Source organism: Papio anubis, chromosome 8, assembly GCF_008728515.1.
Source record: "Papio anubis isolate 15944 chromosome 8, Panubis1.0, whole genome shotgun sequence".
NCBI lineage: Eukaryota > Metazoa > Chordata > Mammalia > Primates > Cercopithecidae > Papio > Papio anubis.
The window spans coordinates 126,163,287-126,179,403 of record NC_044983.1 but is presented as its reverse complement, the minus strand read 5'-3'; the positions used below and the strand labels follow the sequence as shown (position 1 = coordinate 126,179,403).

The 16,117-nt window shown below is 39.8% G+C and overlaps 1 protein-coding gene across 3 annotated transcripts in view; it reads left to right on the top strand.

The window, feature by feature from the left end:
* Positions 1-16,117, top strand: part of ADCY8 (adenylate cyclase 8) — a 265,567-nt gene that overhangs the window by 214,333 nt on the left and 35,117 nt on the right. The gene's annotated exons all lie outside the window — the stretch shown is intronic.

The window sequence follows — 16,117 nt, the reverse complement described above, 5'->3', positions numbered from 1 at the left end:
TTTGCATGTGTGGTGACAGCACAGAAGATCTACTGTCTTAGCAATTTTCAAGTATACAATACATTGCTATTAACTATAGTTGCCATGTTTTACAACAGAGCTCTTGAATTTATTTCTCCTATCTAAAATTTTGTATCCTTTGACTAAAATTTCCTCAATTTCATGTCTCACACACACCCCTCAAGTCTCTGGTAACCATAATTTTTCTATCTGCTTCTATGAGTTCAAAATTCTTAGACTCCACATATAAGTGATAACATGCAATTTTGTCAACAATACTAGGCCTACCAGTAGTGACCCTGTGCTCAATTTGCTCATAGGTAAAGTGAAATATACATCATCTGTCTGTATTAGTCAGCTCAGACGGCCAATAACCAAAATACCACAGGCTAGTATAAATACCAGATCTTTATTTCTCACAGTTCTGGAGGCTGGGAAGTCCCAGACCCAGATTCTAGCCTGGCTTATTTCATTAACATAATGTCATCCAGTTTCATCCATGTGGTAGCAAGTGGCAGGGTTTCCTTCTGTTTTAATGCTAAATAGTATTCCATTGTGTTCATATACCACATTTTCATTATCCATTTATCCACTGAAGAATAGTTTCAGATTGCTCTCTCATGTTCATTGCAGCATTATTCGCAATAGCCAGAATATAAGAGTTCTTTATAAACTTTAGATACTAATGTCTAATTTACATGTGTATCAAGCATTTTATGTGCTTTATTTAATCTTCAGAGTAACATTTTGAAGAACAAAGGCTAAGAGAAGTTAGCAATTACCCAGGTTCACATGGCCAGTAAATAACAGATCTGTATTCAAACTTACACTCTCTTTGGCAAAATCGTCTTTGGCCATTCCTCATTTTCTAATCCGTGTACATAAGTTTTTATTACTGCATTTACCTCACTGTGTTGAAGTAATTAATTTTCATGTCTTTCTCTTCCATTAAAATAGGAAATTTTGAAGACAAGGACCATTACTCGTGTTCATATAGTAAGCACTTAGGGTTATCTGGCAAGGTGTCCAATTAAATATTTGTAGAATGAAATATTAAATGATTCAGTGACTGAAAGAAGCATTAACTCATTTGGAATCATATTACATCATTGATTCACAGTAAGCCAACTATCATTCACAACCCTTAGAATTTTTTCTCATTATTGCCCTTATAATATATGCTCCTCAACCTATAAGCACAATTTCTTTTGGATTTGTGTCATACTTCGCATTTAATGTGTTTTTTTTCTATTTGCCCAGGTAGAAAATGTGTTTTTTTTTCTATTTGCCCAAGTAGAAAATGCTTGTTCCAAAGCATTTAGTGTTTTTGTCTTCTCATAGTCTTTATTAGGTATGTATTCCAACTGATCATCAGAAGATACTATTTCCACACTACCTATGCCTTGTTGACTTCTTAAAACATAGGCAAAATACTGGAATGCATTAATGCATCGTAATTCAGGTTAGAATTGAGTTCTGGCACCTGTTTCTACTCATCAGTGGGCATGTTTTTAATTCAGGGAGGCAATAAAATAGACTTAATAAGAGCATCAGTTTTGCTGGTTCTAGCAGCACCTTGTAGGTGATGTGCTGGGAGGGAGTCTCCCTCACAAACCCACCCTCCTTTTAGTCTAAAGTTTGGAAGAGACAATGACAGTGAAGTGGCCACACTGTCTAGGGTAGATACCCAAGGTTCATCATCTCATGCCAGGAAAATTTAGGATATGGACACACATGAGGAGTTTAGGAGTGGAGATTTAATAGGCAAAAGAAAGAGAAAGGAAAACAGCTCCCTCTCTATTGAGAGAGAGGAGACTTCTGAGAGGAAAGACTGGTCGGGGCAGATGCATCAGATTTTATAGTCAGATTTGAGGAGATAGTGTCTGATTTACACAGGGTTCACAGATTGATTCAATCAGGTATGATGTCATATCATGTGGGGAAAGCTGACTCCTCCACCCTAACCTTATTATGAAAATGGGCTTGCCAGTTGACTGGCGCCATCTTGTCTGCTCCTTACTGTACACGTGGCTGACAAAGAGAAGGGAAGATGGAGCCACCATCTTGAACATGATTGGCACAATGTCAGTACCTATGTCTGCAGCTTGATTTTACAGGCTTTCCTTTGTTAGAAAGGAAAATAATTTGGGGCTGCTTTTCATTAAAAGGAAAACCTTACTGAGGACTTCCATGCCCTCACTATCTGCCTTAGTAATTTCTTCTTAACTCCTATATCATTCCTCCCTTTGGATTGGTAACCCTAACTGCTGTTAGGGGTGTTGGACGACAACGCTTTCTGGCTACTTCCTGCTGAAAAGGGCGTTGTGTGAAGAACAGCAGCTAGGGCTCCTGCTGGGGTCAATCTAAGGGTCCTTGAAAGAAAGGCACGTTCATGCATGGTTCTGTCTGCAGCACCATTTGGAGTTTGATTACTGTCAGCCATTCTGATGGGTTGTAACACTGGTTTACCTCCACCAGACGTTGCTGAAATGTTAATATAGAAGTAACATTCCTTTTAGGATAAGTGGCATTGGATTTGGGTGGCTAGAGTCACTTTAGTGTTAACCTTGGCTAAATCTTTCCTGCAATTATTAATCCTTTCATGACTACCACAGGCCATCTAAGACACACTTAAACTTTCCAACTTGTCCTAAACAAGTATTTTTTAAACAACAAACTATTCTTTTTAGCACAAGTATTACCTTCCTTATAACCCTTTAACGACTTCCACGAACCATCTATGACATGTTTAAATCTTCTGACTTGTCCTAAACATCCTTCTTTTAAACAACCAACTATTGTCTTTAGAACAAGTATTTATCATACAAGATCCTTTCTTACATAAAATCTCTTTCCTTTATAACCTTCTTTGCATAGCCAGGGTGTGACATATTACCAAACCCAACAAGGAGGTCTAGCAGACTCAGTGATAGTAAAATTTTCATGTTTCCTTTCTGTTGGTAACTATTATCCCTGCTATAAGGATAATAATTAAGCAAAGTACTACAGCAATGGAAAATCTCTGATATTCCAGTTAGAAGTTGCTACAGTATATAGTCTCACTGCAAATAGATTGAGTATAGCAATTCCCACAAGTGTGATGTAGTAGATTATTTCCATCTAAAATTTTACTTTCCAAGATATAGAATGTCCTTTTGGGGGTCTATGAAGTTCCTTGGTTTTATTTTTCCAAAAAAAGAAACCTCTGAGTTATGGGCACCCTACTCACTTTCACTACCTGGCAGAATTTGCAGTATAATTGCCCAGAACTAGCATATTGATCTAGATTTTTACATTACCCATCCTTTTTTATTTCTTCCAAGACCAGGAGACCACCACTTGATTCATAGGAATGAGCGGGGTCAGTCTGAAATGTAGGCAAAAAGCTTAAAAACAATAAATGAGACTAAGATTTAGTGACAAATGTTTGATAAGCTTTGGAGCATAATTTCTCTCTCCAGTCCTCATTTTTGGTAAAAACAAATTATGAATGAACTTTAGTCTTATTCTTGGCCTGATTATTTGTATTAAGTGCAGGAAGAATAATTATTTCTGTATAGTCCTTTTGGATTGGCTTTGATGGAACTCTGTTTCACAAGGAATCTCAGATAAGACCTTTTAAAGCCAAGCCCAGTCACAGGTTTGGATCTTCAAATACCTGTGAGTTGGGTGATTCTTTTCTCTTAAGATCCCATGATAAACTTGGAGCTCCTGGACCTGTTAGAAGGTGACATTATTTACTGACCACAGGTTAGGAAACCTGTATGGGGCATGTGTAGACAAGGTATGAGGCAGTTCTCCCCATGGGACTTTTATTGTCTCTGCAAGTCGAGATTGAATTCTTAAAGGGAAGCATACCCTTCCAGTCAAAACCTTGATAAAATAACCAGTTTTTCCAATCGTGTCCTGTTGCAAAGGAAGAAAATGGATTCTTACTGACCTTACGCAAATGACTATATTGCCGTAAGTTAAGAGTACTCACAGATATTTTCCAAATTCTAGAGGAACCAGGCAGAGAAAAAGAAACATGCTCCAAATTTTGTTCACAGGAGTATAACTCACACAATTATTAAAGGCCATAAATAGTTCAGAATAAGTTCCCTTGACTCTGAAAAACAAAATAAGGGTCAGCAATGTTCCAAGCAAAAGTCAAAAATGTTGTTTTAGCATTCTGAGTGCAGTCCATTTAGTTAAGTCTTGTTATGCTTGATATTCGTGGACATTTCAGTTCTTCATGAATCCCATATGGTTTTTTCTTCATTCCAATGTTACAACACTCAAAACTATTAAAAACCTGCATTTGTGAATACCTGTTAAAGTCGTATAGCTTGATTATAAACCACCTTTTGAGAAGGAACAAAGCAAGACAATAATTGTCTGTGAATGACAACATTTTCAGGGTAGTTACAGTTAAAAACATGACTGACAAAGAAGTTTAGTTGTCTCCATAGTTTACAATAACTTTAACTAAAAAATATTTAAGAACTTATTTTTCTTTAAGCCAGTCAATTAGAGCTATTTTTATAGACATTACACACAACACATATATAGTGACACAGACAGAAGATTCAGCACTCATAAGATTTTTCATTTGCCAGTTTCTTAATTTGATTAGTGGATTCAGGGTGGAGCCCTTGGAGGAACAGGGTCACAAAAGCATCCTTTTCTAGGGCATAATATGCAGTCACAGCTGAAGACAGACAGATCCCCAAAATTAAGGGTGCCATTTTGTACTGGATCTTGGATCCCCAAAAGGAGGGAGATTCTGTGGGAGAAGACAGTGCAATGCTCCTACCATGCATTTCATTGCAAGGCAACCCGAAGACAATCGGCTTACTTTGTAATCAGCCCATCCCCCTTTGGAGTCACATCTCTCAGAGGAGAGTGGGAATGTATCCACATCTTTCAGGTGACAAACAGCATGCTTCTCTGATTCAAACGTACAAAGGATTAAGTATTCCTCCATAACTGCTATTAGTCATCCCTTAAAATATATTTCCTACCTAGTTATTACACACCAAAGCTCTCTCATAATATGAAGTAATTTGATACCCCTAAAACTCAAAACTGTCAGATAATACAATGGAAAACAGAACAGAGCTTTTGATTTTGAGAGGGAACTATCTGCTTTTAATTCCTGAGGTTTCATGAGGAAAACAGAGGGATTTTTTTCCCCAAAACAGGGTCTATGGCACCTCTCTGTTTTTCCCAAGGAGTCCCAGGCTACTAGAAGTTATCTTAGGGTTTCTCTTATGTGCATTAAAAGTAGCAAGACAACAAAATGAAGAAAAATAATCCAGTCAACCGAAAAGAAAAAAATGAAAGTTTTCTTCCAGGAAGACAAGATCGAAGAAGAGAAAAACATAAAGGCCTTTTAAATATACCTGTCACTTGGATATCCGCTTTTAATTAGTCTGAGCGCTCTTTAAGAAAATCTTTTTAAATCCCTTGTTACTTAACTTTAGCTACACCAAGCAGTTAACATTTTCAGCTTTTGAAGTTTATAAAAAGTAACCTCCCAGGTGAAACCAACAAGCCTTAATTAGGTTATGACTTAACCTCAAGTGTATGAGGTATTTTTAAAGGTGTGATAAGCAGCTTTACAAATGTTATTGAAAAATTGTGACTGAGACAGTGAAAGAAATCTAACCCAAACAACTCCATTCTGTTTCCAGCCCCCAAGCTGTCCCTGCCCATCCCTGGGGTAGGCCGAACCAACTTTGGGAGAAGCCTGGTTTACAGTTCACAGTCCAAAACAAAGATGATATCAGCCCCTTCCTAAGATATACTTCCCTCTTGCCTGGGAACCAGACCAAGAAACTAGCCACAAGATTAGAAACCATGGCTTAGGAGTCACACAGCTAGAGGCTGCAAGATTTTGACCCTCTCAAGATAAGTGCTTAAGATATTTTGTAAACCCTGCCCTTGATGGATCAGCACGCCCACCCAGATCAATAAACTGGCTTATCTGAGCTTGTGGCCCCCACTCAGTAGCTGACTTAGTACAGAAAGACAGCCACCATTGTAAAATGGCAGAGACTAAAACAAAGTATTGCCATTTGATTACAGGTCATGTTCCCAAGGACATGAAACAAGATGAGAGCCTGTAGCCAAGTTTGTTACTGATCATTTTGTTGGGCTGTATTGAACAGCAGGTTTACGGGGTCCTGGGTCTGCATCCTAACCTAAGGTACCCTTCCTTTTGACAGAACCCTAAAGACACACAAAGCACACCAGTTGGGCTACAGCTTGAGACCAGCATCGCAAATGCCTTTCTCATTAGTTAAAACTTTATGGAGAATATAAACAATGATTCTTATTATCCTCTTTACCAGCTTTCACAGGGAGAGAGAAGCCAAAAACTTGACTGGTTTAAAAAAAAAAAAAAAAAACTTTTACCCTTTTGCCATCATGTCAGGCCCCTGGACGCCCTTCCCCCTAGCTCAACTCTAAGCAAAGCATTTTAAAGTTTGGGGATATTAACTTTTCTTAGTTTGGAGGAATATTATAAAAGAAGAGATAGGAGCTTTTAAACCATGAAGGAAGGAAAAACACCATAGAAAACCTGGGAGTTCCAAAAAGGGTTGTCGAGAGGTACTGATTCTGTTCCTATTGGGAATGGTGTTTCAGGGGAAACATCTTGAAAGGTGTTTCTTTGGATTTCCTAATTTCTCTTTTTCCTTTTGGCCTACCATAGGAGACATACTGCATATCTCTGAAATTCTGTGCTGCCTGCAGAGTTGCCTGTTTTTCAGCTGCCATTAGGGTTTGGCTTAAGAGCAGCATAACATCCCTCCATGAGAGGTGAAACATCAAAGTTTTGGGAGGCTTCTATATACGTATCAGGGTCATCAGGAAATTGGCCTAAGTCTCCCTTTATTTGCTAAGGGAGACTTCAATGATAAGGGAACTTGAACCCTGTGGCATCACTTCCATTGGGCATTTCCTGTAGGGATAAGAGCGAAGGTGGGGGAGTGGGAAATTTTGGAGATGGTGGAGGTGGAAGAGCTGGTGGCATGGTGGCCCCAGATACAGTGGACTGTAAGGACTGGGACAACCAATAGCTGCCTCATATAGTTCCCCCAGAAGTTGCTTTTCTAGTCTTGGGGAATCATTCCTCTTGGGTCTGCCTGATATGACTACTAAAAGGGCTGAGTTGATTTTGCAGTGAATGCAAAGGTCTTGTAAGAAGGCCATGCCCTTGTGCAAAAGAAAATGAGCCACTTTTTCTTCAAAGTCTCCGGGTCAAAGGAGTTCTTATGCTTTAGAATGCACTCCAGAGGGGTGCAAGCTGAAGATTGTCTGTTACCCATTTTGAAAGAGAGGTGAGAAAAAGGTGTCTCTTTAGGCTCCTTCCTTTTGGTATGACCCAGGGTGGAAGGGAAGACAGTGGGGGTATCCTCCCTGCTGTTTTCCCTCCATGGCTCCTGGGTCCAGGCACCTTGTTGAATGTGCCACCTGTGGTTGCAGGCATGACCTCAGCCATGGAACCAGAGGAACTAGGTGATTGGGCTTTGTCACGCTCACCCATGCAACTCTAGTCCTCCGCCTGTGATTTCCCTTTGACTTCCTAGACTTGTGTGACCTGCCTGCTTCCCCCACCAAAACAAAATGGATCTCAGGAGAGACTATGTGACATTCGCATCTAGGTAACTGTTGTACTTCCCCCCTTTATAGAGGAAGTGTGCTGGTTTGAGCTCTGTATCCTGCCATTATCACCTGCGCTAAAGTGTTCACCCTCCAAGAATGGTTCTGGTTAACTTCCAAACTTAAAACCCCCTTACTAAGTAAATACCATTCTAATTGGAGGCATAATAGGTGCCTTAAAAGAACGTAGGGACCAAATGGCCATTTATCTGCTGATGGGACAGTATCAAGACTAAAATTTGGTTTCAGAAGATATTTTACTCCTAATTGTTGAAGGCAGAATTTTCTCATTCACCAAAGCAGCATAAAGCCTGGTTTTTAGTAGGGGGCACGAAAAGGGAGAACTGGGAAGCTAGGGTGTTTCAGAAAAAGACCAACAATCTGCCTCATGGACAAGATCCCTCTTCCACTAGGTGGCGCTGTTAACCTTGAAATGCCACACGCTTTCCAGACCAAGGGCAGAGAGAGACCTGGAAGTGCCATGTGCCCTCCAGACCAAGGACAGAGAGAGACACTCACTGTGGGTGGGGAGGGACCCTCTGTTCCTCAAAAATCACAACTACACCTTCCCTTGAGCTATATGCCCGGTTACTATGACATTCCGTAATTTTGCCAAACAAGATTACTTCCCTGAACTGTAAAATTTTCCCCACACTGCATACACAGAGAGGATAGGAGACATGGTTGTCTCAGACAGGAAAGGAGGAAATTACAATAGGAAAGTTGGAGATCCTGTTGCCAACACCCCATCAGGCAGTTGGAGGCTGGGGTCAGTTCAGAAGCCTTTGGATAACCCCAGGGGTTAGCCCCAGTCAGAAATCCTCAGTTGCTCCAGAACCTCTTCCAGCCCCACATGATGGCTAAGTCCTCCATGAAAGGAAGTTGGTTCAAACATGGCCAACATGCCCAGCAATCCTTGGGTGCTGGGGGATTCTCCATGTTCTCCCCAGTAAGCATCATATCTGAGTCTTTAAGAACGGCAGCAACACTAACCATATTTTTAACTGGCTGACAGATGCCTGTTATGGATTTGATTTGATTTAGTTCTAAAATGGAGGCCGATAGCTCTGAAATGAAGGGACAGAGTTGGAGTCCACTCCTCTACTCACCATTTCAATGAATGTTGTACCTTGGTATCCCAGGTGAAGTCCCCAGTATGATGCAGCTACATTGTCTGGGGTAGATACCTGGGTTTGTTGTTTGCACCAGGAAAATTTAGGACACAGACACACACAAGGGGTTTAGGAGTGGACGTTTAATAGGCAAAAGAAAGAGAAAGGAAGAGAAAGGAAACTAGCTCTCTCTTTAGTGAGAGAGGGGACTTCCAAGAAGAAAGACTGACCAGCAGCAGATGTGCCAGATTTTATAGCCAGATTTGAGGAGGTGGTGTCTGATTTACATAGGCTCACAGATTAGTTCGATCAGGTATGATGTTTACATAGAGCATGGGGAAAGCTGGCCGCCCCAACCTAATCTTATGATGCAAATGGCTTTCCAGTTGATCAGCGCCATCTTGTCTGCTCCTTACTGTACATGTGGATGACAAAGAGAAGATGGTGCCACCATCTTGAATATGATTGGCACAACTTGCCAGCATCTGTGTCTGCAGCTGGATTTTACAGTCTGCCCTTGTTAGAAAGGAAAATAATTTGGGGATGCTTTTCATTAAAAGTAAAACCTTAATGAAGACTTCCATACCCTCACTATCTACCTAAAAAATTTCTTCTTAACTCCTATATCGACAGTATTCATATTACTCCTCTGCTTCCAGCAGAACATCAAGAACGTATATTTTAATTCAACAACATGTCTTAAGATCTACTGTGTACCTGTTGTTACAAAGAAGGTGCTTACAAAAGCAACAAATACCACCTCTGCCTTTTATTTTGGTATCTAGCTGCCTCCCACCCCATCCCACCCCACACACCCACAGCTTCATTCGTGACACTGCTTTTTCCACTCACTGGCATCTGGGGGCTAAACAGCATGTGTAGGGGCTTCTCAGAGGTCTCCAGGTTGCAGATAAGCCATGGTTACCAAAATAATCCTTGCAAGATTGTACCAATAATGTTAGATGTTGAAGGCATTTCAGACATAAAATATACTACCAGATGAGGCTCTCACAAATGAGAATGAGTTAAAATAGATAATACATAGGAAAAACACTTATCTAAAAGCATTTGGAGGGAATTAAAGAAAATTGGCACTGGCAGAATCTAGAAGCCATGTGGTGGGGAAAAGATTTTTTCCGACCTAAATTGTTTCCGTTTGATCCCCATTTGTTTATTACATTGGAAATGTTCATTGGTCCACACAGTCCTCATAAATAACCAGAATTGTAAAGACTGATGATAGTAGCCATATATCAATTTTCTCTCATGTGTATACAATACTTAATAGTTCACGTCTCCTTCTAACTTATAATCTCATTTAAACATCTTGATAATCTTTTGATGTGAGTGCCATCTTCCTCTTTTCAAAAGTAGGAAGATTCAGTATTCTTTTAATGATAGAGAAACTATGAACTACTAGTATATGACAAAGCCGGCTCTGGAATGCAGTTCTTTATGTCAACCATGTTCAATGTACTTTTCACTGAACCATTTCCAGTCCTACTGTCACGTTTATACAAGAATATTTAGAAAAGTGAAAATAAACCTAGGAGGTCTCCAACTTTGTTGCCATGCCCAGTACTGTGGCTGAAAGATCCTGGGGAAGTAGTCCTCCAGGATAACTTCAGTCCATGCAGCTGAGTCTCTTTAGTGTCACAGGATGACCACCTGCGTGGCCACTATGCTGACGAATCAATAATGAGGCAGAGAGACAGAAAGACCAGGCACAGACCACACCAGAGTAAATCAATCAAGGTCTGCACAATTAAAAAGTAAAAATTAGGTCAGTATGGGCAGGACACAGTGAAGAGGTTAGCCACATTCTTCAAAGACGATTCAAGATTTCCATCCTCAAGTGCCTCATCAGTGACCATACTGTTGCAGAAAACAATGTCTGCATAAAGACACATCAGACTTTTTAGAAGCAGAACTGATCTTCTCTAGGCTCAGCCTTAAAACAGGAACTTTTCCAGGCTTATGATGGAAACTACTTAACTTGGGCCAAGTGCACCTCATCAGTCTCAGTTACACAATACAAAATATGAATACAAATCATAGGGCACAGTACACTTGAACTTGGGCACACTTCCCATCCATCATCTCCAGCCTTTCAAGGCAAATGCTACATTTCCAAATTCAGTGCCACAAAAGTATAATTAAGATAAGTGATGCAGATCTTGCTACCCAATCATGAAAACAGACACCTGCAGTTTGTTGTATAACACATCAGTGTTGTATAACACATCAGTCCTTCCTACAGAGAGGGGTTGGTTAATAGATACAAAATTCAACTAGATAAGAGGAATATATTTAGTGTCCTATAGCATTGCAGGGTGACTATAATTGACAATAATTTACTGTATATTTTTAAATAGCTGGAAGAGAGGATTCTGAATGTTCAAAAACAAAAAATGATAAATATTTTAGGTAGTGAATATGCTAATTAATGTGCTTTGATCATTACACAGAGTACACATGTATTGAAATATCATTCTGTGCCCTATAAATATGTACAATTATTACGTGTCAATTAAAAATAAAATTTAAAAGAATCAAGAAGGTTTTGGGATGCACAAAAGGATTTTAAACAATGAGAAGTTGGGGTTGTTCAAAAGAACACTGTCTGCTGCAACTAAAGGACTAGATGGGGACAAGAACGGATACAGAAAGACTATTTGGGAGACAACTGCAATGGCCAGCTTCATGCACATGTGGCCTGTGTATTCACATAGGGCTGTGCACTCAGAAGGGCCTGGCTTTGTTTAATGCCCTGCTCTCACCATCTTGAAATTCTCTAAAAAGAAATTTCAAGAAACCCCTGCATTTTCATTTTACAGTGAGTCCACAAATTATTGAACCAGTTCTAGCTATTGCATTAGTCCACATGAAAGAGCAGGGTCGATAGGAGGAATGAACAACCAGGAAATAACCTACGTGTAGGGTCAAAGCCAAATAGCATTTGTCCAACATCACATGACCTTCGTGAATGCATCCATGTATCCATGCAATACACATTACATTCAGGGCTTTTACCAGGCCCTGCAGGTTCATAGATGAATAAGGCATTATTTTTATCCTTTAGGACCTTACGGGCAAGCAATTATAAGTAGGTACATAGAGGAGGGCATTGTAGCTACTGAAAAATATCACTGAGATCTGTATTGATAGCTAGTCTTCACTGTTCGCTAGCTAGTTAAGTTAAATTATTTAACATCTCAGTCTTGGATTTTTTTTTCTAGAATGGGGATAATACTATCTTAGTAGGCAGAATGTGTAAAGTGGTTATTAGAGTATGGCATAAAATTAGCACTTAACAAGTACAATCATTATTATGACAACAGAATAAAAGATAAATTCAAGCTGAATGGTTTATTATGAGTGTCATAGAAGCAATTCGGAACTAATAATAAACTAAACATTCGGGGTCAAATGTGCTATAATGAACATGCTGAATTTGGTGCCTAAGATATGAGTTTTCATCCTGGCTCCGACACAAATGAGCTGTGTGACCTTGGGAAAATGACTACTCCTCCGTGGGCCTCAGTCTCTACCTGTAAAATAAAAGGCTTCAAGAGATATTACATTATGTGTGGTGCACATAATATGGAATAGAATAAATCTGCTAAGTGCACAGTGTAAGGTACTTAATTACTTGAAATCATTTTCATAATTTTTACTAAGTCTGAAGTAGCTTACAAAATAGTATGAGAGCTATGCAATCCTAAATTTGTAAACATACTTTTTTGTATGGGGTAAAAGGAAATGACATTTAGTTAACTCCAAAATGTTAACCATTGTCTTCTCTGGGTGGTAGGCTTAAGGGCAATTTTTATTTTGTTATATGTGCACTTTTGTTAGTTTCCAAACTCACTATAATTAGCATAAAATTTATGTAATGCATAACACTCAAATATTAATTTTTGTGATACATCAGATAAGATGATCTCTAAAGACTGTTATAGCCCTGAAAATTACATTATGCTACATGGGTTTTCACTTAAGAATGTTCCTTTCTATTAACATAAAGAGATGGTAGTATTAACTCAGTGATTTTATTAATACAAATAAATTAGTTCAACATGTTCTTGGTTTTAAGTCCCTGACAACCAATATCAAGCAAAGCATTATAATACAGTACAGATTTCAGTCATTTGGCTCTCTTTGGAAGTTCTTTAAGGAATCATTGAAACTACAAAAAAAAAAAAAAAAAAAAAAAAAAAAACTTTCTAATTTCAAACCACAGTTCTTTTGGGATGCTCCTCAGCCTGGCTGACTTACTATCATATTCTGCAGTCTCTGCTCAGGCTATTTTTTCCCCATCTGAAATTCACTGAATGACTCAAAGATTGTTCATAATTTTCTTTTACTTTTTCTTCTGAGTTTAGTCATCTTTCTATTTTTGTTCAATCACTGCTTTCAAAATAATTCAAGAGGTATTTGTGTTTTCTCTTGAAAATGTGTTTCAAATGATAAATTTCTGGGCTTAAAAAAAGTCTTCTGTATGGCAAAGCAAAGGATATCCAAAGTGCCAGGCAGAGCAGGGGTTTGGGAAGAAGTCACAGGAGGAGCTGAACGTAGGACGTGCTCATTCAAACTAAGCAATGTAAGCGAGTGACTTCTTAAAGCTCCACCACCGTGAGCAAGATGATGTGCCAGGTGCTTCACAGGGTGGCAAGGGGGAAATGTGGGCCAGACATTGTGCCAAGCACGTTACCATGATTAACTCATTTAATCCTCACAATTATAGAGGTGAACACTATTAGATACATTCAACTGAGGCTCAGAGATGTCAAATGACTTTTCCAAGGTCAAACAACTGGTCAGTAGAAAAGCTGATATTGGAACTTGGATCTTCAAGAGTCCAAACCTCATGTCTTTCATCTTTTTTCAAGAGTCCCCAAACTTCAGAGGCTAGAGAATTAAGTGACATGAAAGAATAAAAGGATGGAACTGGATTGTGTCTATGTCCTCAAAATAAGCCTGATGGTGACTGTGGATGGCTGGAAGGATGGAACAAAAGGATGGATGGATGGACGGATGGATGGATGGATGGATGGATGGATGGATGGATGGATGGATGGATGGATTCATGGATTCATGGATTCATGGATTCATGGATAGATGGATGATTCCTCAGCCCTAAAATGCAGGGTGACAGTGTGTGGCTCACAGTCCAGCCCTCTTCACTTTAGCACTCACAGTGGACAGCTCTGTTAGCACTCTCTCCTCCTGAGCCTACATGTGGCTTCAAACATGATATATGACATTTATTTTTTATCCCCATACTAGAGACCTATAAACCAACAAGCTAAGCAAAATAGATGTCCTGTACCTAGAGAACCCATCCTACCTTTTCCTTGTGAAGTCTTGTCTTTTAGGATTCAGCTCTTCAGCCTTCCCTGAACACCCAGCCTGGGTTGCTTTTTTCCCCATGTATTCCTGTTGCAACAAGGATGTACCCTTTCCATGGAGTGTATCATATTATAAAATTATCTGTGTATTTGATTACTTCTCTTAATATTTCAAGGACAGAGACAATGTGCCTTCTTCATCTCTACATCCCAGAATATTATGCCTGGTACACAGTAGATGCTCAATAATTATGTGCTTCTCTGAGGCTATAGAAGCATAATAATTAGTATCATCTATTGTTAGCATCTTTTCTCCAAGGTATTCACAGATTTGACTCTTGTCCCAGCCCACAGAGTTATTTGGTTCTCTTAATCCTCATATGCATAATACCTCCCTAAGAATGTACATTTTCACTCCTAAGTCCCTGTCCAATCCTGATGAGTTGAACTGTGCCCGGCCCAGTATAAGCTGGGAAGTTTTTTTTTAGCATAAAACTAGACGAAAAGCTGGTCTTGGCAGCTGGTGCTAAGCCCCCATTTCCCTGACCCTGGGCTGTTTCTGCTGGTCTCCGGCAAGAACAGAAAAGGGAAAACTTGAGATTTCCCTGGTATAACACCTTGCTGCGTACTCTACTTCTCCCTCTAGACACTGCGTCTCGTCTGTGATGGCTCCATTGTTTCCTTAAGCCACACCAGAGTTACTTCTGAGTGAGTTCCAAGTACATCTGTGCTTGTGGTTGGGAAGAGATTAAACAAGGGAGTAGCATGATCTGGTTTTAGTGGTAAAAAGTATTCTGGCAACCATGTACAAAATAAACTGTAGACAGTGATGTTGGGAGGCTGTTGGAGATCATAGTGGCCATGTTCAGGTGGTGGAGGGGGACATGGGAAGAAGCAGATGGACTGGGGATGTATTTTGGTGGTAGAGGGTGCAGGATTTAACTACGGGTTAGATGGGGCTGAGGTGATGAGGACTGAATCCTAGTTTTGTTTTGACTTTTGGCTCAAGCACCTGGGTGAATAGATGAAGGGGCATTACCTGAGATGGAAAAACCTGGGGGAAATAGGACACCAGGTGATATAAGGCAAGTCCCGACATCCATGGAGATGGTTGTACTTGGGCATTTTCATTTGGGGTTTTCTTCATTAGCAATCAAAGCCGTCAAAGGGACAGTTTATTTCCAATTCCAATGTTGCTTCCACTAACCCTTTGCCTCCTGGCCTCCAGCTTGTCCTGAGGAAAGCCTCACACTGAACCAAAATGAAAGGAAGCATTCTGAATAAAACAGCAGCTTCCCTGGCCACCTTCTGAATTCCTTTGAAGTCTGAAAGTCACGTCAGTGTTTAAATATACCCTTACCACTGACCATCATCAGCCGCCTTTCCGTGTGGTCTCCTAGAGAGCCCGGGAGAGCCCAGGACAGAAGCACTCCAGCCTGTGCCCCCACAAAAACTGCACATTGAGACTTGGGGTTTACTCAAGGAAGAGAGGGCACAAAAGAAACAAAGGCTTTATCAAAAGATATAATAATTAAAAGGGGGTAACAATAGTCCCCAACTTATAGAACTGATATAAGGATTAAGAAAACTGATATGGGAATTAAAATAGTGTTCAATTCATAGAATTAATATAAGGATTTAAGCATGAAAGCACTCAGGATTGAGATTGCCACATAGCAAGCATTACACCCTGGTCTGTTAAACAGAATGTTTAAAAACGTGGGGAGGAAAGTTGCTTGTCTTCACATGGATTTTGTAATAGGAAAGTATAAAGGCTATTTAAAATCTATAAAATGTGTTTTGTGCATAGAAGACATTATTATTAATGTGAGTGTACCATCTGGACGCTAGACTCTAGAATCTTTTTCACCGTATGTGTTCTGGGTCACCTCATACCCTTGGGGATCAACTGGTTTCTGAATTAGCCAACGTGCAAACCCTTAGAGCAGCCACTATCACATAATAGGTGCTGAAAAGATGTGTGTTTTTCTTTTTTTACCACTCATT